The sequence below is a fragment of the Mycteria americana genome, chromosome 20 (genome assembly GCF_035582795.1).
Source record: "Mycteria americana isolate JAX WOST 10 ecotype Jacksonville Zoo and Gardens chromosome 20, USCA_MyAme_1.0, whole genome shotgun sequence".
Lineage (NCBI taxonomy): Eukaryota > Metazoa > Chordata > Aves > Ciconiiformes > Ciconiidae > Mycteria > Mycteria americana.
The window spans coordinates 998,333-1,018,340 of NC_134384.1; the positions used below are offsets into that span (position 1 = coordinate 998,333).

At 59.0% G+C, this 20,008-nt stretch overlaps 1 long non-coding RNA gene across 5 annotated transcripts; it reads left to right on the forward strand.

Annotated features, from left to right (window-relative positions):
• Positions 1-4,293: 4,293 nt before the first annotated feature.
• On the forward strand, positions 4,294-19,742 carry LOC142419131 (uncharacterized). 5 transcript variants are annotated; one of them, XR_012778486.1, is made up of 7 exons: positions 4,294-4,531; positions 5,545-5,824; positions 11,167-11,253; positions 11,395-11,489; positions 15,627-15,755; positions 18,486-18,744; positions 19,533-19,742. It is a non-coding gene; the product is annotated as an uncharacterized LOC142419131 (long non-coding RNA). The 5 variants fall into 5 exon arrangements; XR_012778484.1 differs by having other exon boundaries at positions 4,298-4,531; positions 18,486-18,630; XR_012778487.1 differs by lacking the exons at positions 4,294-4,531; positions 5,545-5,824 and adding an exon at positions 11,009-11,098 and having other exon boundaries at positions 18,486-18,630.
• Positions 19,743-20,008: the final 266 nt, after the last annotated feature.

The following is a 20,008-nucleotide window of genomic DNA, read 5'->3' on the forward strand; positions in this document are numbered from 1 at the left end:
GCTCCGGCCGGACCGACCCCCGCCTCCCCAAGGGCACGTCGGACAGCCCCCTCCGGGCTCCTGCCCACCGCCGCCGGGGCTGCCCCCGCCGCCGCGCACCGCGGCCGCTCCCACCGCCGCGCCCGCGCCCGCACCCGCGGGGACGCGGCGCGGAGCCGCCGGCCGCGGCCGCCCCGTCGGGCTCGGCCCGGGGAAGGGGCGCAGCGGCGCGGCGGGATGCTCGGGGCCGGGGCCGCCGCCGGCTCCTCCCGCGCTCGCCCCCGCCAGGTGTCACTGCAGGGTGGGAAACCGCCGGCCGCGCTCCGCGGGGCTGCGCGGGGCTGCGCGGGGCTCCGCGTCCCGCTCGGGGGCCGCCGGCCGCGCTCTGCCCGCCCGCCCCGCGGCTCTCGGCGGGTCCCCCGCCGCCGCCCCTCGCTGCGCCTCGGCCCCGCTGCGGGCAGGGGCAGGGGCAGGGGCAGGCGGCGCGGGCAGCGCTCCCGCGGGCCGGCTTGCGGGGCCGGCGCCTCCGGTGCCCGTCGGCCGGGCGGGTCGCAGCGCGGGTGGCGGGGGGGGGGGGGGCGCGGAGCCGCGGCTGCCCGGGGACCTGCAGGCAGCGGCCTGGGGGACGGGGGACACAGCGGCTGTTCTTAGGACGCGCACTCCCCAGGGCGGTGATGTCCCCAGCGAGGGCCGCCGCCTTCCTCCCCTGGGACAGCCGGTGCCTGGGCACCCGCCGCACCCCTCCGTGCCAGTTCGGCGTGGCTGTGTGGTCTCCCCGCCTCTGCCGTGCCTCTCTGCCGTCTGTGGCTGCGGGACAGGGAGAGCTGGCGGACGAGCTGCCCTTGGCTCTGAGCTCTCCTTCCTCCAGCACCCTAAAACTGTTGGCTGGTAGCTGGCGAAGACCAGCCTTACCTGGGAGCTCCCTCTTCCCCGTGTGGTCCCTGGCCGGCTGGTCCTTCCACACCCTGGAGGTGAGCAGGCATTAGGCTGCAATGGGTAACCTCTCATTGCTGGCACTCCCCAATATGCCTAATTATTTACTGGGATTGCAAACCTCATTATCCACCAAAGTCCTTTCCGCATTGCTGGCGCCCTCAGCCGCCCCCTCCCCTCTGCCCAGCTCGGCTCATTCTGCTCTTTCCTTCCCATTCCTGTTGTTCCAGATCAGAGAGCGACTTCCCTGGCCCAAGAGAAACTGGGGCTAGAAACTCGCAGTTGGTTATAATCCAATTATACTTCTGAAAACTGCAGCGACAGAAATCTGGTGCTGGTAGGGTGCAGTCCTTTTGTCTGAGAGCCCAAATGGAATATTGCATTACAGCTTATTCATCAAGTGATGGCACTGAAAAGGCCGATACAGATTTGTGTGGAAGACTCTGCATTTGTTTAGAAGCCCCCTCACAGTGGATAGCATGCTGGGGCTCTGCTGTTGCCGTTTCCTGGGCTTTTCTCTGTTACTGGATTGTTTTCATTCAGAGAGGAGGCTGAGTTCTCTGTATCCTGCTCTTCTGGGAAAGGGAGGGGAGAAGGTGACAAGTGCCATGTTCCCAGGTGTTCATCTGGGTGTGCAGGTCTCAGCTGTGACGTGGTGCTGGGCAGGAGACCTCTGGGTCGGGCTGTAACTGGCTCCGGAATGAGGGCGAGAAGCAGTCGGTGCAGGCAGCGGTGCAGGCAGCGGTGCAGGCAGCGGTGCCAGCCCTGGGAGGGGAGGGCGGTGGCTGCCTGGGGGGGGGGGGGGAGGTCGCAGCTGAATTTAGGTGTTGAAGTGGCACGCTTGGCCGGGCTTCACAGAGCTTTGCACCCAGCGGACCGAATTTCTCTGTCAACCTGGTTGCTCGTTTTGATGCTCTCCTCCACGAGACCTGACTGTCCCCTGGACTTCCCTGGTCTTGTGTCAGGCTCTCCCTTGTCTGGCCACATTCAGCAGTGACTCGCAGCGGAGCGTGGGGAGGCCAGGGCAGCCCTCGCTCCTCCAACTGCGGCTCAGCCGGGCAGAGACTTGCATTTGATCTTTCATTCAAATTAGCAGTGCGCTCGGGATGTCTGGGTGCTTCGTCCACATGAGCTGCAGTGAGTAAATAAACAAGGCTCTGCTTTCAAAGGCTTTCACGATTCATTAACTTCAAAGGAATGAGCTCTCTATTTTCTTAGCAGGTCGGTCACTCTGGAGACTCGCTCGGGGTGCTGAAGGTGGCGGCTGCTGATGCCGGACAGCCGGGGCAGCCGCTGCAGGGCCCGGTGTCATGCCTTGTGCAGCACGGAGCTGTGGCGAGGGGCAGAGGGACAGTCCCCGGTTCCTGTTACCCCTGGGAGGAACGCAGCGTAAGGAAACGCGCAGGCGAGGACGGTCTGTGGCATTCCCTGCCCCGAAGAGCTGCCCCGTAGGTGGCATCCCGGCTGCAGCGTGCTCGGGGCACCGTCCGGCAGGGTTTGCAAGCCAGGGACGCGTACCAGATCCGCGCCTGCTCTGCAGAAGTCTCCCCATCTTTTCACGGAGGCGAAGGCAGTGTGGTCTTGCCTGCCCGTGCTGTCTTCCCGTGGGTGAGGGTGCTCTGCCCCGTGAGCAGGGCTTGCTCTGGCAGCGGGGCGGTCGCTCTCCCTCCCCAGCTGTCTCCCCCGCCGCGGCGCTGGATTCCTGCTTTGATTGTGCAGGCACAGGTGCTGGGGCTGCGCCAGGAGCGCGCAGAGCTAGCGGGGATTGCAGAGGGATTGCTGCACCTCCAAATGCCCATGCTGGGCCCAGCTAGGAAGCTAACCTTTCATGTGGCAGCCCCAGGAATAACTTGGAGCCTTGCATAATCGCAGCTGCCTGGAACCCCAAGGGCAAAAATCACTGTCCCAGGATAACCCTCAGTGCCACGTCTGCTGACCTCATGGGAAACCTATTTTCTGAGGCAACAAAGCCCCATGATAAACATATTTATTGGGAACTTATTTTGGGATGGGCACTGCAGCCCAACCAAGCTCCTGAAGTTGTGCAAAAGGGATCACGAAGGGGCTGCGTGCTGGCAGGGGCAGCGTGCCGGGCACAGCCTCTGCCGTGCTCGTCTCCTCTCCAGCCACAGCACAGCAGGGCCTGGGCACTACGGGGACACGGTGCTGGACATCGTCACTGCCCAGCACAATGGCACCAGCGGAGCCCCAGGCGAGAGCTGTGCTCGCGGCAGCATGTCCTGCTCCGTGCTGGGGGCTCCGCTGCCGGCAGAGCTGGCCCCGGGCCCCGCATCCCCGGCTTGTGCCAAGGAGGATGCTCGGGGAGAAGCAGTCCCAGGCTGGCTGAGGCAGGTAAGGGGTTCCTTGGTGGGGGGCAGCACGGGGACACAACAGCCACGAGAGCCCAGTGCTCTCTGCAAGCCATGTCTGTCTGGTTTGGTAAAGGAGACCGTGTGGGTAGCGCTGAGCCGCAGCCTCGGGTGCGCCGAGCCCTGACAACTTCAGTACTTGGTTATGAAAGGAAGGTCTTTAATCCCCCACCAAAGGCTGAGCAGTCCCCGGTTAGCCCCCGGCTATCTCTCCGAGGTCTGAGAGGCTAAGAATACATTTTGGATAGCTACAAATAACCAGAACGATGAATTGACCCTTCATAACGGCCTCCACCACCATAGAAACAGAATCCAAACAAACAGGCACGAGCCAGCCCTTTTAGGAGAGCAATGGCATACGCTTTGTTAGTCTGTCCCCTGGTTCCCCTGTTAATTGCTTTGTTCCTTCTCAGATTAATTGATGAATTGCTGTGTGGACATGCAGCACCTGCCTTTGCAGCCACGTGGTGTTGGTAACCCTTAGGTCTCCATTGATATCTGGGCACACACAACGTGGGGACAGTCTCCCCTCCCGTGCATGCCCACCGGTGCCCAGCCGGAGGTGGGCAGCTCCTGCCTGGTAAATGTGGGAAGGCATTTGGGCAGCAGGTCCAACTGCAAGCACGGGTAAAGACTGAATAGTGAAATTAAACCCCTGCCTGATGTCAGAGCCAGGTTTCCACACAGGAGGTTTAGTTCCTTCCCAGAGGCCTTTGCCGGGTGCGGTGCCCTGGGAAGAGCTCATTTCCCATGTCGGGACCCATCCTGCACCATGGCATCAGCTTGGACCTGGCTCCATCCCTCCCTTCCCCGCCTGCCAGCCTGACGGGCTCCTCTCGGCTGGCGAAAGGTGGCTCGGTGTGCACGAGCGACCAGGTTCAGATTGATCACCGCAAATTCAGCTGCGTTAGTCATAAAAGTCACCGAAGGCCAGAAATGGCGCAATAACACCTAAAAATACTCACGCTGCGCCAAGCAGCCCCGGTTTCCGTCATCCTCCAGAGGCATCTGTGTATTGTGTGTGCGGCGGGGAGCTCGGGAGAGCATGCCGGGGAGAAACCGGCCATAAATCCTGCCGGCCTCCGCTCTCGGCTTCTCCCTCCCACCGACCGCGGCCGTCCCGGTGCTGTCTGGCAGGCGCAAGCCCCGGCTGTCATCGGCAGATCAGACAGGGCTGAAATTTGACAGGCCTGTGGAAAAACACGGGGTGACATCACGCAGAGACACCAGCCCACTGATTAATCTCCGAGGTCAGTGGCTGCTTTATTTATAACCAGGCAAGGGTTTGAGGTGGGTTTTTACGGGGCCGGAGCAGCATGGGGTGTCTGTCCCACGCCCCTGGAGTGGCCGCCTTGCCGTGCCGGCGGGGACACCTCCGCCTCCTCCGGACACTGCTGGAGAGGCTGAAACGGGGCTCAGGAGCACCAAAGCCAAGCCTAAACCGGCGCGGGAGCACCGGAGCCCGGCTGGAGGGACCGGTACGGCGGTGGCACTGGTGCGCCGTGTCTGGGTTTCCAGCCGTTTTCTTTGCTCCTGGAGTTTGTCCTCGCCCTCCCCAGCAGGGACAGCTTGGCTCCCCCCAAAACAGAGCACATCAAACTTGAAATGTTTTCTGAAACTGTCAACCTTGGGGGAAAGGGAAGGTGGTCCTGAGGGCACAAAAACGTTCCGTTCCTTTGTTTTCAAAACAATCTTCCATTTCCAATGACTTTTTGTTCTATGGTTGTTAACATTTTCATTCTACTTTATAATGCAAAACAAAATTACAGTTAAAATAATATATTTAGCGTTTATCAGTTGAAGCATTTCAAGCCATCCATTTCTCTAGGTTTTCTTTTACAGATAACCTGGAAAGCTTTGGGGTGGGTGATTCTGAATTGGAACAGAAACAGGTTTTAAAATGTTTTGCAAAGGCAGAACTTCATCTCTGTTGCCAAGTGGTAAGTGGCCAAGGGGAAAAAAAACCTATCAGGTATATCTCTAGCATTGTTTCTAAATGGAGAATTTTTCCTGTGATTAATAAAAATGGGGAAATAGGGCCAAATCCTGCACATACTTTGACCGCAAAGCTTGTACAAACATGCTGGTTGGGCTTTGGCTGGAAAGACCAGGCTTAATTAGTTCCCTCGTATCTAGGGATGTGGGATGTCGCTGTCAGTGCAAGGAAGGATTTATGTTTCCTTTTCCTCGGGAATATGATTGGTGTCTAGGTATTAAGAATAATCATTTCACTAATGTAAGGCAAATTTCTTATCCTACGCAGCTGATAGCGAGGGGGATGCTGCCGAGCCGCTGATGCAGTTCGGACGAGTGCCCCACAGCGATGACGATTTACTGCTGTTATCACCACCCTGCACTCGGCGCTCGCCAGCTCCCGGGGCTCTCGGAGAAGGAGTTCACGGGTGGGGGTGAGAAACCCCCCGGCTCTGCTGACCCAGAGCTGCGCACCACTCACACAGCGAGCCTGGCTCACCGTGCGGGACCAGATCCCTGACTGCACCGTGGCTGGTTCACTCGGCACGGCCAGCGCCAGCTCAGCAGCCGTGAGTTGCCTTTTCCTTTACGTTGCGAGCCCGTTCTGCTGCCAGCGTGGCATGCAGCCCTGTGGGTTCGAGCCGCCCCGGAGCCTTCTGCCAGGTCCTGGGCTGAGCGGAGGAGCTGCTCGTGGGCTGGCGGCAGCATCGCACCGGCTTTCGTGATCAAAGTTCCCATGTTTTTTTGTTCTGCCCTTCGAAGCACGTAACGCCGTGCCTCCCCAGGCCTGCTGTGAACGCAGACCTGATCTTTCCCGGCTGCGTGCTCCCTGTTGCAGCCCCGTGTAGTCACTGACCCCGGATGAATCTCCGCTGAACTGCTCGCAGTTTTGCAGCTCGGCGTGGCAGGGAATTTGGAAGGAGAAAGAGAAGGTGGAATAAGCGAGGAAGTGCGGAGAGCCCAAGCATAACTCCAAACTAGGGCAGGAAATGCACCGCACATAGCTCTAACCTTATCATCGAGGATGGATTTTAAGTGCTTCTTCAGTGACTCATAGTCCCTGAAAGGGTTTGAAGGACTGTCCGCCTGAGACGAAAGGCCAGAGAACTCCGGATCAGATAACAGGTTATTACAAAGCCCGCACGCTGCCTCCCACGAGGCATCTGCCGGGACAGTGGCCGCGGCTGCTCGGCCCATGGGGAGCAGAGGGACAAAATACGGTTTCTCAAGCGCGGCTCCGGATGGGCAGGGGGTGGCGGAGGCTCAGCCGGAGGAGGACAGGCAGCATCCCTGCCTGCTTCTGGCAGCCCGCGCCGGGAGGCGCCGGGCCTTCCTGGGAGCTGTACGTGGGCGCGGGCCGGGCCGGGCCGAGCTGCCGTGCGTGCCTGTGCCTGCAGCAGGTCGGGGCTTCCCGTGCCCAAGCCCCAGCGCGCGCAGCGGGACACGGGCTGGGCTCAGTCCCGCCGCGCCGATGGTGAGGAGCAGTCGCAAGCTTTGTCCGCTCTGGACCGGGCGTTATGCGGAGCTGGCGGCAGCACCACTGAGGCCATGGCTATTAATAACTCCTCTCCCAGAGCCCGCTGCAGCCCGTGCACGGGCTCTCTGCAGCACGAGGTGCATGTGCGGGAGCCGACGGGCAGGGCTGCAGTCGAACAAAGGGCCGGGAGGCTCGGCTTGCCTTTTGGATCGATGGCAGCAGCTTTCCAGATTCACGTGTGTGGAGGGGAGGCTGGGAGCATCCCCTGACCCACGGGAGGAGGGAGGGAGGCAGCAGGGGGTGGCGGTGGCAGCTCCGCACGCCCCGGCGGGGCAGGGACAGGAGCTGTGCTCAGCACCCTGCGTGCGGGCAGGCTGCGCTGCAGAGGGGAGCAGGCTCCCGCGCTGCCTCGCCGCAGCTGCACCGCACTGCGCAGCCCCTTGCATCCGCACGCTGCTCTCAGGAGGAATCTGGTTGCTGGTGTCCTGGCACAGCGTGCTCCCCTGCTCGGAGTCCCTATTAAAGGTAGTCTTGGCACCGCTGACCCTCTGCGGAGCGGCGCTGGGGGGTCTGGCACACCCCACTGCAGGGCCAGGAGATGCTTTCTTGAGCCTCCTCCTTTTCCAAGCATCCAGCATGGCTGTTCCAGGCTGTCTCCTGTCCGAGACCCGTCTGGAGTGGACACAACCTACCCAGAGAGCTGCTCCACAAAGGCAGGCAGGGAGCAAGAGAGCAGCCTGCATCAGGGCTGCTCTGAGCTGGGAAACCACAGCTCCCTGCAGGGCCTGGGATGGGACCTCTGGGGCCCTGACTACTCTCCAGCTGGGGTTGGCACCCTCCCTCCCCGAAATCCTCATGGGAGACAGCATTGCTCTTTATCCCCCTTCTGAACTGTCGAGGTGCCCTTTCAATGGACAGTGGAAATGGGCGCTAGGTGTAATGGGAACTGCTAACAGTCATTCCGGCGCTGAGAGCTGGTGTGCGTGTCTGCATAGGTGTGCATACACATGCGTATATATATTTTAAAATGCATATGTATTTAAACCTCTCCAGCATGAGAGCTGTGAGTCTTAATTAATGAATATCTCTTTGTTGCTGCGAGAGCAACATTCTTGGGGGCAGGGGGAACAGGGGCCTCTTTCTCCTCTTGTTTATACCCAGTCCTGGCCAGTCTTGCTCCACGGGTTTCACTGGGGACCGCTCTCGTCGGCGCAGTGTGACTGCCTTCACCGCGGTCACGTGGGCTGGCCTCGAGCTCAAAGGGGCAGAGCTGGCATTCGTGGTTCTCGCCACCATCTGAAGCAGGTTGTGAAGTTTGGTGGTTCCCTTGTACCCTGGCTCCCGGAGTCAGGTGAGGATGGGGCAAATAGAGACAGGCTGAAATACACGTTACTGATCTAAACTGGCTGCAAAAAGCCCTCTCTGTATTGTGCCTTACATGAAAGATGCTGGTATGGTTCAGAGGTTAACTTTTATCTTAAGCTCAGCTAGAAGCTGAAGAGTTTTAGCGTTTTTTAAAATATCAGAAAAGTATAAAAAAAGAGGACAAATTCTGATCTCTGTTACATTGGTATTAATGGAGAGAAATTTAATGGAAGTCTGTAGAAGCTTCTGATTTGCTCTTGTGTGAGATTGGATAGAAATAGCCCAAAGAGTCTCATTGCTGCTGCCCGGATTCATCTGCACAGCAGAGAGCTATTAATGCTCTGTTTTCTTGCCTTTGGTCAATACATCTTGCAAGGCGGGAGGAAGCTGGATTATGTCTGCAAGTGTCCCAATGTCATGCTATGCCGGATAATGAACTGTGGCTAAATTGGATCAGCTTTTCAGTTGCCAGCCTCTCTGAAATCCAACAAGGAGTTAGGGCAGCAAGCTGTGCTTTCAGCCCCGGTGTGCCAAGAACAGAGCATTTGCTCTGATAACCTGTGTGCTGCTGTCGGGAACCAGTGTGAGGCAGCGAGAGCTATTGTGGAGATTGCAGGCTGGAGCAGGTGAAAATCATTGTCGACCTGGAAACTGTACAGCTCTCTTTTGCTTGGTGCTTCCCCATGCCTTAAAAATGTCTGGTCTGGTGCAAATCCGCTCTTCGAGGAAACAGAGATGTAATGAGAGCAGCATCTCGCTGGGCTGCATTCGTGATTTGCTTTTGACCTATTATTCAGTTAATCCTGGTGGGTGAGGAGTGCGGCTCGGGAAGCATCCAGGCTCTCTGGAGGAACGCCGAGAAGACCCTTATGTTGGACACCTGAAGGTTTGTGTTTCCATGGAAACGGAGGGTTTGATCCAGAGTCACTAGAGAGTATTGAAAGACCCCCCCGCCGATAGCAGGGGTATCAAACCTGGAAGTGGAGAAGACTCGCCAGCTCCTCTCCTGCACATCTGCTGTCTGGCTGTGGTACCTGGCGTGAGGGGACACCCCCTTCCCTGCCCAGCGCCCTGCGCTGTGCGTGCCCTGAGGAACGGCCCCAGCGCTCCCAGCGGGCTCCGACCCACTCCTGGCGATGCCGGGATGGGATCCCAGCTCCGCAGGCACCGCTGGTGCGGTCCCTTCTGTAACCCGCGGGCTGTGGCTCACCAAGGTTTCAGCAAGAGTCTCGGTGCTGTGGCTAAGGTGACGGCAGCGTGTGCTGCTGGGGTGGCACAGGGTCGAGGATCAGCTCCAGACGCCCTGACAGCCCGAGCACGGCAGCCTCCTGGCCCTGCCTGGTGAGAGGCCCCGGAGGCAGACCCCGGAGGAGCCCAAATCCCCTGTGGCTGGCAGAAAGCCGAGCCCGTTCCCCGTGCACGCATGAAGAGTTCAGCCCAACACTTTATTATGACATTTCAAACAAAACAGGAGCGTATCTCGCACCCGGGGACCCGCGGGGATGCTCTGTGAGCGGGGGGGCTGCAAGGGAGCGGAGGCAGCGCTGAGCTGCCCCAGCCGCACGGCAGGCAGGGTGTCTGTATTTTCATTGGCGTTCCCGAGAGCGTAATCCTGTTAAGGGCTGAGCGTCTGATTCAGCTGTCCTGCTATATGGCTAATCCTGCCAGCAGGAGCGTGCATTATCCCATTGCCGGGGGAGGTTCTCCAGCCCCTCCAGGCACTGGGGTCACTGTGGGTGTCTCCGGCCCCTTTACCCTCCCCGCGGGCAGCCCGGGAGCCCCCGCCGCCAGCCCTGCTCCCCTCCCTTTGGGAAGCGAGCCCCCGGAAAGCCTGGGAATTGTGTACCGCCCCGGGAACCGTGCAAGGCTCCTTTGAACTTTCCTGAGCAGCTTACGGCCCCCAGGCATTACGGCAGGCACGAAGCCCGGCAGCCGGCGGGCGCTCCATTGCGGCTGGCTGGAGCGTGGGGAAATCCCAACTTTGATCCCATTGTCCGCTTTCGGGGCTGCGCCGTTCAATAGTTTCACAGCCAGGGAGTTAATTTTACTTATTACCTATAAAGTTGCCAGGCTTTAAATGCTATTTTTGCTCACGTCCCCCCTTCACTTCCGTGATTTCCCCTTAGCTCGGGGAGTTTCACCCTTCTGCCATTGCTGGCTTCTTACAGGACGCAGTCTGGTGGGGTTTATTCACTGGTGGCTGCCTCGGTTTCTTGGAGGATTGTAAATGCTGTTTAAAAAGGTGGTTTCTACAAAAGAAGCCATTTTAGTTGCAAACCTCTTTGGAAAAATGTGGTTTTGCCCATCTCTCCCCTGAAAAAAGAAAAACTCCAGTGCTGATGAGTAAGGAATATGTCGATAGAGGCAGTAGTAAAATGTGCGGGTGCCTCTAGCAGCTGCGAAGTCCCACATCCCAGAGGAGGCGAGGAGATCCGTGGGGAGCCCACGGTGTCAGGGGCACAGAAGATTGCAGTGCGCAGCAGCCCTTGTTTTGGGTTCATTTTGGCCATTTGATTATTTAAATTTTGGCCACAACCCGTCCCCTGAGCAGATGCGAGTGTTCAGCCCCAGGAATACCCATTTCATCACTCTCTGCTATAACCTGAGACAGTGAATCTGGGGTTAAAAGCCTGAAGGAAAGCTGATAAATGTGTATAATATAAACTATTGAAGGGTAAAAAATTTGAAAACACTGGAGAAAGTAAATACAATAAATTTGGGGTGACATTTCTCTCCCTAACTCAGGTTTTCCAGCAGCAGCTGCCCAGCCCTCTAGCAGCTCAGAACTTCATATCACCTCCAAAATGTAATGAGGAGAGACTCTTGCAAAACATTTTTTTCTTGAACTAACTGAGCATGAGTAACCTTGGCTCTTTTTTCATCTGGGGTCTCCTGTAGGGTCTGGCAGTGCCGTTGATGAGGGACAGATGCGCTGAGCTCTGCGGGTTCCTCCCCGGGAGCTCCCGTTATCGCCCGGATCTGCCCCTCCGCCGTGGGCTGGGTGCGTGCCCCTGGGACCCCCGCCTGCCGGCTCACCGCCGCCTGTTTATTTCTTCTTGTCTCTTCCAGTTTGGCTCTGCGGGAACCTCTCACTCCACATCCCCCGTGCCCCGGTCCCAGCTCTCGGCCAGGCGGGTTGGATTTCCACGTGGAGAGGTGGGAATGGTGGGAACGGCTCCGTCTCGGCTCTGCCGGCTTCCCCGGCCAGGCTGGAGGTGGCTGTGCTGCTGCACGAGGGAGCCTCGAGTGCGTGGTCGTGGTCTGTTTGCTAATTTTATTTTTTTCTTTTGCTCAAAGACAAGACATGAGGGCACCCACAGTCTGCATACAGCTGGGCTTGAGCTTAAACTGGAAGAGTCCATGAAAAATGAGAGCGCAACATATGAGAGAAGGTGATGAAACATATGTATAGTGTTACTAATATCGCTGCCCATCCTGAGCTGATGTCCTTGGGAAGATGCTAGCGGGAATGTGGTATCCTGAGACACCCAAGCAAAACCCTTCCCAATTTTGGGGCACAACCCACAGTAGGGCAAAGCATTTTTGCTTTCATCAATTATTAATCCGGGACAAGATCTATTACTGGTTCAGAAAGTACACGAACAGTTTTGCTGGAAGTCACGTACATGGAGATCTCAATGCCGAGGTGGTGACATCTGGATCAGCCGGGCTGCACCAGGAGCCACTGCTCTTTCCTGAAGGTCTCGGGGTGGGTTGCGGCAGGAGGACCCTTTCCCGTGCCAAGGAGTGAGTGTCCCCGCGCCCTGGAACCAGAAGGGAGTGCTGGGGGGAGAAATACAGACGTCAGACCTGCCCCGGCTTTCTTCCGTGAAAACCTGTGCTCTTCATTACGAGCAGGGCGTTGTGAGGGCAGGCTGTGGGCTCTGCCAGCAGGCACCTCCTCAGCACTCTGCCAAAATCTTGGTCTCTCTCTGCGTAATGAGGCGGTGCCTGCTGTGCTGCGGCAGGCTGGCGAGGCGGGATGGGACTCCGGTCCCTGCGGGCTCTCCTCCTTTTCTGCCGGGGGCTCCCTGCAGATCCCCCCTCTGAGGATCGTGCTCCCGTCTCCCGCAGGTGCCCCAGGGCTGGCTCTGCGGGGCAGGCACCCCTTCCCGTTAACCCTGGCTCCTCTGCTCCCTCCTCGCACCGCTGCTCTCTCCCTCTGGCCGAGGAGGTTTCAGCTGCCTGGGGGTCGGGAAGACGCTAATCAGTGCCACGGGCGCTGCTTTGATCTACGGGCAGAGCGGGGTGCGTGAAGCTGCGGCTGTGCGAAACAGATGGCGGGGGCTTTCCGCGTTCCTGCCTGCCGCCTTTTTGATGCCTAATTCCCCCCTCGGCTGGCTGAATCCTGTGGGCCGGTGACTCCTGAATCCCGGGGTGGGCAGCAGGGCTGCGGGCAGGCGATGGGCTGATGGTGAGGCCACTCGCAGGGCACAGGAGGGCTTGTGAAGATGCTGAGATGCCTCTGCCAAGTCCTTGTATGCGTTCAGCACGGTCCTGTTTATCCAACAGCGCCGGGGCACTTAAGCCCTTTATGAGGCGAGAGCTATGCCGTGTCTACCGGCTGGCGCGTGACGCTGCCTGCCAGGGTGGCACCGGCTGGGTGCCCATCGCACCTGAGCTGAGCTCCCCGGGGTCATGGGGTGAGCGTGCATCATCCCAGCGACCCGCGAGAGTGCGGGCCCCAGCGGGATCCAGCCCTTGGCTCCCCACCAACGTACCTCCTAATAATTTTGCTTAAATGCTTTGCAAATCAGCCAGCAACCAATTTATCCCTGAAGTATTTTGGAGATGTCACTCCGAGAATGTTAATGGTGCGTGATTCACGGGGTCCTGCATGCTGAAAAATGCACGGCCGTGCGGCGGGCTGATGCAGGAGGGCTGCTGGGACAGCACGCGGGGGGTCGGTGATTTATTGACGGTGGGTCATCTCGGCTTTTAGACCCCGCTTCCCTCTAGTGCTGCATGGCAAACTGGGGGAGGGACTGGGCCGTTGCGCTGGTGAGGATATCGTGCTTAAAACATGTTATTTTTGGATCGAGTTTCTGAGCCCCCTCTCCCCCCCGCAGCATTAAACACAGTTGTTTATTGGAGCTGACAGTAGAAACACAAGCAGTTGTCGGTCGCTTCTGCAAGAGTAGTGTCTACCAGCGGTGGAATGAACATGACGGAGCCGATGACTAATACAGCTTTGAATTTTATATGCTTCCAGCTAACGGGTCCCATATGTTCCACCGCTGCAGCCCGAGAGCGACTCGTTCGGTGCGGTGCCGGGCCCCAGGGCAGGAAGCCTCGCTGGCTGCGGGACCTGGCTCCGAGGAGCTGGCTGCAGAGCCAGGGCAGGGCGGCAGGGCCCAGGACCGTGCCCATGCCTGGCTCTGCCCCTCCCAGGGCTCCCGGTCCGCGGCTGACTCGGGGCTCACACCCGAGCACACGTCCCCCCCGCTGCGGCAGCCGGAGCCATGCTGCGGCTGTGTTTGAGGGGTCCGAACCGCGGGGGGGGTAGCAGGAGCATGTGTGCTTGTGACTCCGGGGCTGGTGCCGCTGGCAACCTTTGCGGGCAGCATTGAGCAGGATTCGATAGATTTATGAAGAGATGAAAGAGTCTCCAATCTACCCTGGCTAACCTGGATCTCTCCCTCTGCAAGACAGCGTCATGACCACAGTGATACCCTTGGCTTGGAGCTCTCTCTTGTAGCCTGTTGGGAGGACTAAGCTGGAGGGGAAGTGGTGTTTCCTCAGCAAGCTGCTGTGTCATTAAAATAACCCATCGGCTCTCACAAATCATGCTTAGTAAAAACGTGTGCAGCTTTATTGCAGGGAGCAGTTAAAACCCGAGTCGAGCACGTGTAGACCATGTCCTCCCTGGGCACCCGGACTCCTGGCTGCAGGTTCCCACGCTTGCCCGCGGGTGCTGCCAGCCTGCGCGCCCGGCTCTCACTGCCCGGGCCGGCTGCCGGAGCAGCGCAGCGGTTCCTTGGAGGAGCAGAGGCACTCTGAGGCGATCACATAGCTCGAACAGGTCGCTTTCCGGGACCCACAACATAAAGAGATCATCCTGGAGTAATTTCCGACAGCCTGTGCTTACTGCTACCCGTGCTATGCCAGGGCTGAACTAGGGGAAGGCTTTTGTCTCGCTTTTGTTTGCACAGCACTGGCTGGACCGCTGCCGCCTTCCCGTTTGCGTGTTGCTGCTAAGGGTGTGTTTTGGCTTGTTGCAGTTATTCAGACAAAAATCAGAATCCATCTCGTTCCCCTCCAAATGAAGAAGGAAGTGATGGGAAGGCCATTGCCTCTTGCAAACAGCCGTCTGCAGTCGGCGAAGCGTTTCCCACGCTCCCCTCCGTGGTCTCACCTCCTGGTACATCTGCTCCCTGCCCTGCCCTTGGCCAGACTTGGCAGCCAGTTGCCCCTCAGGGCAGTACCTGGGGACGCTGGGCACGCAGGCGCGGCTGCAGGCTGATGCTGTTTAAACAAGCGTGTGGCGTGTTCCTGAGTAGCTGACACTGGGAATAATTCCCCAGTTTGGGAGGAGTTTGGCATCCCAACCACTGGGAAATAAAATGCAGCCGTGATGGTAGCTGGCATCTGGCCCGCCATTGATTGACACGCCAGAGCCTCGCGGGCCCTGCCCGGGCCGGTCGTCTGCTCCCTGGGGAATTTTGACCTTGTGCGTTTTTAAACCCCGAGTGCAACCTGAGTCCAGAGCTGGCAAAACCAGCGGGCGGTGAAGGTGAGGCTGCTTGGCGCTCGCTGCTGCATGTGCCCTGCCTCCACAGAGGCCAGCAGCAGGAGCACGAGCCCTTTCCTTTAGTGATGCCCTCGATACCTGTCATTTCTCAGACGCCGTGGGGCTGGAAGCACGGGGCCAGCGCGTGCCCCGGGACGCGCGATGCTGCCCTGGCTCCTCTCTTCTGGCTGTTGGAGGGGAGTTTGCACACGACGGCCAAGTGCTGCCCTGGCTGTGCTGCACCCCCGGGGCTGCTTTGCTCCGGCGTGGGGCTGCCGCACCAATCCCTGTTTAAACTCCTCGCTGCTGCTGGGCAGAGGTGGCCCCGGCAGCGGCATTTCCAGAGGGTGAGCTGCCAACCTGGCCCTGCGCTGAAATTCCTCTTACAGTGTCTCCAGCTAGTTCCCATCTGTTACTTCACTCACTTGATTTATCTGCCAAAGAAATTCCTGGTGTAAACACAACATTATCAGAATTTTACTCCAGACTTGGCCCCTGGATTCCCTGCCAGCTTTTGCTGGTGTTGCACTTTTCCTACAGCAACTCTTCAGTGGAAACAAACCGTCTGTGGAAAGTCGTTGAGGCCGCGCACTGAGCTGGGGTGCTTCGGGTCAGCCCCTGGGAAAGGCTGCGGTGCGATCCTACGGGGATCAGCTGTTTGCATCGCAGCCGGGAGGCAGCCTGGAGGCAGCGCGGCCGCTGCGAGTGCTGGGGCCACGGGGATGTTTGGTGTTCTGGAGCGTGCCAGGAAAAGGACCTGTTGTAAACGTGACCGTATTCCCCTTCCCTGTCCGCACAGATCTGCCGCCGGCAGCACTCGTGGTTCAAACTGCCGCCACCGTCACAGGCAGGAGGGCTGAGCTGGCGGCGGAGGACACGCGCTGCTGCGGGCACGGGAGCTGCTCGAGAAGATGGCTTCTGCAGGAGGGTGAGTTTGTACCCACGCGTGTGCCCGGGCACGTCGCTGCTGTGCCAGGGAGGCACTGCCAGCCCCTCTCACTGCCCCGGACTCATGATTGCATCCTGCCGCCCCGGCCACGGCCAGAGATTTCCGTGTGTCCAGACAGGACTCTGCACACATTAGCGGGCAGATCTGAAGCTGCCTGTGGGTCACGATCACATTCCCATTAACAGCTGATCCAGGAGACGCTCACCAGCGAGGAGCTGCATTTAATCACGCTCCCAGTTAGCACGAGGGCAGAGGCTCATCCTTCTAAGGCTGAAGGTCACTGGGCTGATCTCACTATCGATGGCCGTAGGACAGCCCAGGCCATGTTGGATCGAATGGGATCGAAATGCCCAGCTCGTGGTTCAGCACTGGGAAGCGATACCTCTTCTCCCAGAACAGCGTTGGAAAATTCCCTCCTCCTCAGAGGGATGAAACAAGAGGTTGGGAGGTCCCAGGCCCTCTCTTTCCCCCAGCCCTTCTGCAGCGCTTGTCCTCCTTGCCACCTCACCTTTCCTGAGCCAAGCACCGGGATGCCGTGGCGGTCGTGGCAGCAGCGGTGAGGACAGCGCTGCCCAGCACCAGCGTCCCCAGTGCACGCGCAGCAGTCGGAGCTGGTCTGCAGCTCGGCGTCAGCCCGCGTAAGGGGTGAGCTGTGTGTGTGCCCGGTGCTGGCAGCGTGGCACCGGAGCCCGTCCGAATTTGCGGCTTGGTTTTCCCTCACCCCTGCTCCTTTCCTTTGTAACTAATGACAAATCAAGCCCATTCATTAAGAGGAGGAATCTGATCCTGCAATTGAGGAAAGATCGCTTCTGAGCTATTCTTAGCTCCCCGAGGAGTTGCGTAAGCGGCAGATTTTGTTTTCACAACCCACCTGGCAGCTGAGAGCACTCTTGTCAGAGGCTCTGCTCCTGCCCTGCGCTCCGGGTCCAGGCACACGGCGGGGAGTTTGCAGGGAGCTGTCTCCTGGCATCCCTGGAATCGTTTCTGTTATCGGACGGGAAGAACCGAGCAGCGCAGAAAGGAAGGGTTTGCCCTGTGCCACTGATAACGCTGTTATTAATTACTGTGATAGCACCGAGACGGCCCGCCGTGGAGAAGAGGCTGGGTAATGCTCACAGAGACAGACCCTCTCCTCGCGGTTCCGCAGTTAAACGCAGGCAGCAGCGAGGGAGGGCAGTCGGGGTTACAAGAGCTGTTTGGCGGAAGGGGGAGCGCCGGCATTTGCGGCCGGGGTCACGCCTGGCAGTCGGTGGCACTGGCGAAAAGGAAAACCTTAACTCGGATCTCGTCTGCCTCGGGCCGCCGGAGCGTCCCCGCACCCGTCCCGCAGGGCTCCCCGCCACGCCTCACACAGGCAACCCCGCGGGACTGCCGCGGGAAGCTGCGGGAATCTGCCGCGGGAATCTGCCCGGGGAATCTGCCCCGGGAATCTGCCCGGGGAATCTGCGGGAATCTGCCCCGGGAATCTGCCCGGGGAATCTGCCCGGGGAATCTGCGGGAATCTGCCCCGGGAATCTGCCCCGGGAATCTGCCCGGGGAATCTGCCCGGGGAATCTGCGGGAATCTGCCCCGGGAATCTGCCCCGGGAATCTGCCCGGGGAATCTGCGGGAATCTGCCCCGGGAATCTGCCCCGGGAATCTGCCCGGGGAATCTGCGGGGATCTGCCCGGGGAATCTGCCCCGGGAATGTGCCCGGGGAATCTGCGGGGATCTGCCCCGGGAATCTGTCGCGGCGCTTCGCGCTCCGTCGTTCTCGAGCGCCTGCCCCAGGGCAGGGTCCCCGCCCGCCCCGCAGCTGCTGAGGAAAGGGGGTGCGGGAAAAGCCCTGCGCTTCGCGGTCCCTCGTGGCCGCGGTCCCCGCAGGGGAGGGAGGCTGCCGGGGCTGGGGGGGGACCCGCAGGACGCCCGGGCAGGCGGAGGGCCCAGCCCCCGGCGGTGCCGGAGCTCGGGCGGTCCCGGCCGGCGGCTCCCGGGGACGCAGCGCGGGGCCGCGGCGGAGCCCGCGCCCCGGGACGGCCCCGCAGCGCGCTCTGCTGGCTGCAGCCCCGCCGCCCGGGGGCCGCCGCGGGGCAGCGCTGGGGGCTGCGGGGACCCCAGTCCTGCGGGGGGGGGAGTGCGGGGGGTCACAGCCCTGCGAGAGCGTGGGGGGGGGACCCAGTCCTGCGAGAGTGTGGGGGGGTCCCCAGTCCTGCGGGGCTGCGGGGACCCCAGTCCTGCGACAGTGGGGGGGGGGGACCCCAGTCCTGCGGGAGGGGGTGCGGGGGGGGTCACAGCCCTGCGGGGCTGCGGGGGGACCCCAGTCCTGCGGGGGGGGGCTGTGGGGGTGTCACAGCCCTGCAGGGGAAGTGGGGGGTCACAGCGAGCATCAGGAGGTGCGGGGGACCTCCCTGCACTTGTGCCCCACGTTGCCTTTCCGAGCTCTGGCTCATTAACATGACTTGGTGAGGGACATTATGAGTTGGTGGGGGAGCCCCCAACGTGCTGCTTTACTGTCAAAATAATTGTGTTCCAAATGGTCTTTTGGGGCAATTTGTCCTTTTGAGAAGACTAGAGATGCTGGCAAGAGCCAGTGACGTACCGGCCAATAAAGCCACTTCCCAGCAAGGTGGCAGAACCAGCGGGACCTGGGATTATCCCGCAGCCACGCATGGATTGTGGTTTGACCTGTGTTGTCAGCTCTAGCAGGAGTTTTCCTCTGTTTATCATTAGGTCTGCCCAGAGTTAACGACGCTCTTAGATGTGCACAGTTGTGTGTGAAGAAGGAGCTGCTGGTAGAACCAAAATATCTACTAATGCAAGTAAGCAGAGGGTCCCAGTGTTTTATTTCCGTATGCATCTCCTGACCCCTTCAAAGGTAGGAACAAAATATTGCAGCTTGTGCCGCCGCAGGCTCTGTGTTGAGTGTGCTGGCTTTGTTCACTGGCTGGGATGGGGATGCTCCAGGGACGGATCAAGTCTCTTATGCAAGGTATTTTTCAAAACAGCCTTTTTTTTTTTTTTTTTTGCTAGAGCAGCTGTGGGACATTTCAATGTATAAAATAATTTTTTCCAGCTATTTTGGCAAAGAGAAGTTTTTAATATATATTCCCTTCAAAACTTTAAAGAGCTTTTATCTTTTTTTTCTTTCTGTGGAAGCAAAATTCACTTCCCACTCTCGTTCTCGGTCCTCTGAGCGGTGTTCCAGCTGGGATGGCTCTCCCACACCCAACTCCATCCCGCTGTCAGTCCACTGTCCTCTGCTTGATCTTCTCGGGGCCTTTAAGAGCCATAATCTGTGTTTATTCAGTGGTGCACCGTTAACCGTTCCTCACTGGTAGTCTAATGTCTGTAGGAGATAAAAACCTGCCCACGCACAGCGAGGGCACGTGTGGGTGCACACGTGTCCGGCCAGGTCCCTGTCTTCTCCAGGATTTAGTTTGAGTCTTTCTCTCCTCGCTCCTGTCCCTCCGAGAGGAGGGGGTGGTTCACAGGTGAGCACCCTGGAGTGGGTGCTGTGGCCAGGACACGCGTCCTCCTCCAGCCTCACCCCTGCTCCTGCTCCTGATGGTCACCGGCGAGGAGGGTCGGGGAGGAGGTGGCTCCGGGGGGCCTGCTCTCGCACGCCGATGGTGGGAAGATGTAGGCACGGGGCCGGATCCCACCGCCGCTCCCGGCGGGAGACGGCCAGCAGCGACACAACAGTCCGCAGCCATCACTTGCGAGCGCGAGCTCTGTGTTTGTTTTTGTAATCTCCCTTTTTTTTAATTGTGATTTTAGCGGTGGTGAAAGGTGCTGGATTGACAAGCCGTGGAGACGGAAGGGCCTCTGGACTCCGCTGAAGTTTACATTTACAAAGGACACAGAGAATAAATAGAAGACAGTGTTTAGAGTCCTCTGTAGACACTTCAGACTTGCTTATAATTCTGCAGCAATTCCATCACCTCCGAAGTGATTGATGCTCTCTATAAAGTCTTGCCTTAAAACATTTTCCTACGTGTCGGGGGAAGAAGTTTATTACACTTTACCAAAAGGGCAGGATTTGTATTGCGCAGGAGGCTGAGTCCTTCCCACCCCATCCTCAGGAGAAAAAACAATCGGAGTGCTGGAAAAAAAGAGACTGACCCAAAGCACGCATGTGGTTTGTGGTTAGCCAGGTCTAATGCTGGGTGTTGAGATCGAGTTCTCCGTGGGTGCTACAAAACAGGGTGGGTTTAACAGGTTTTCATGAAATTCTTTTTTTTCTAAAGGCTTGT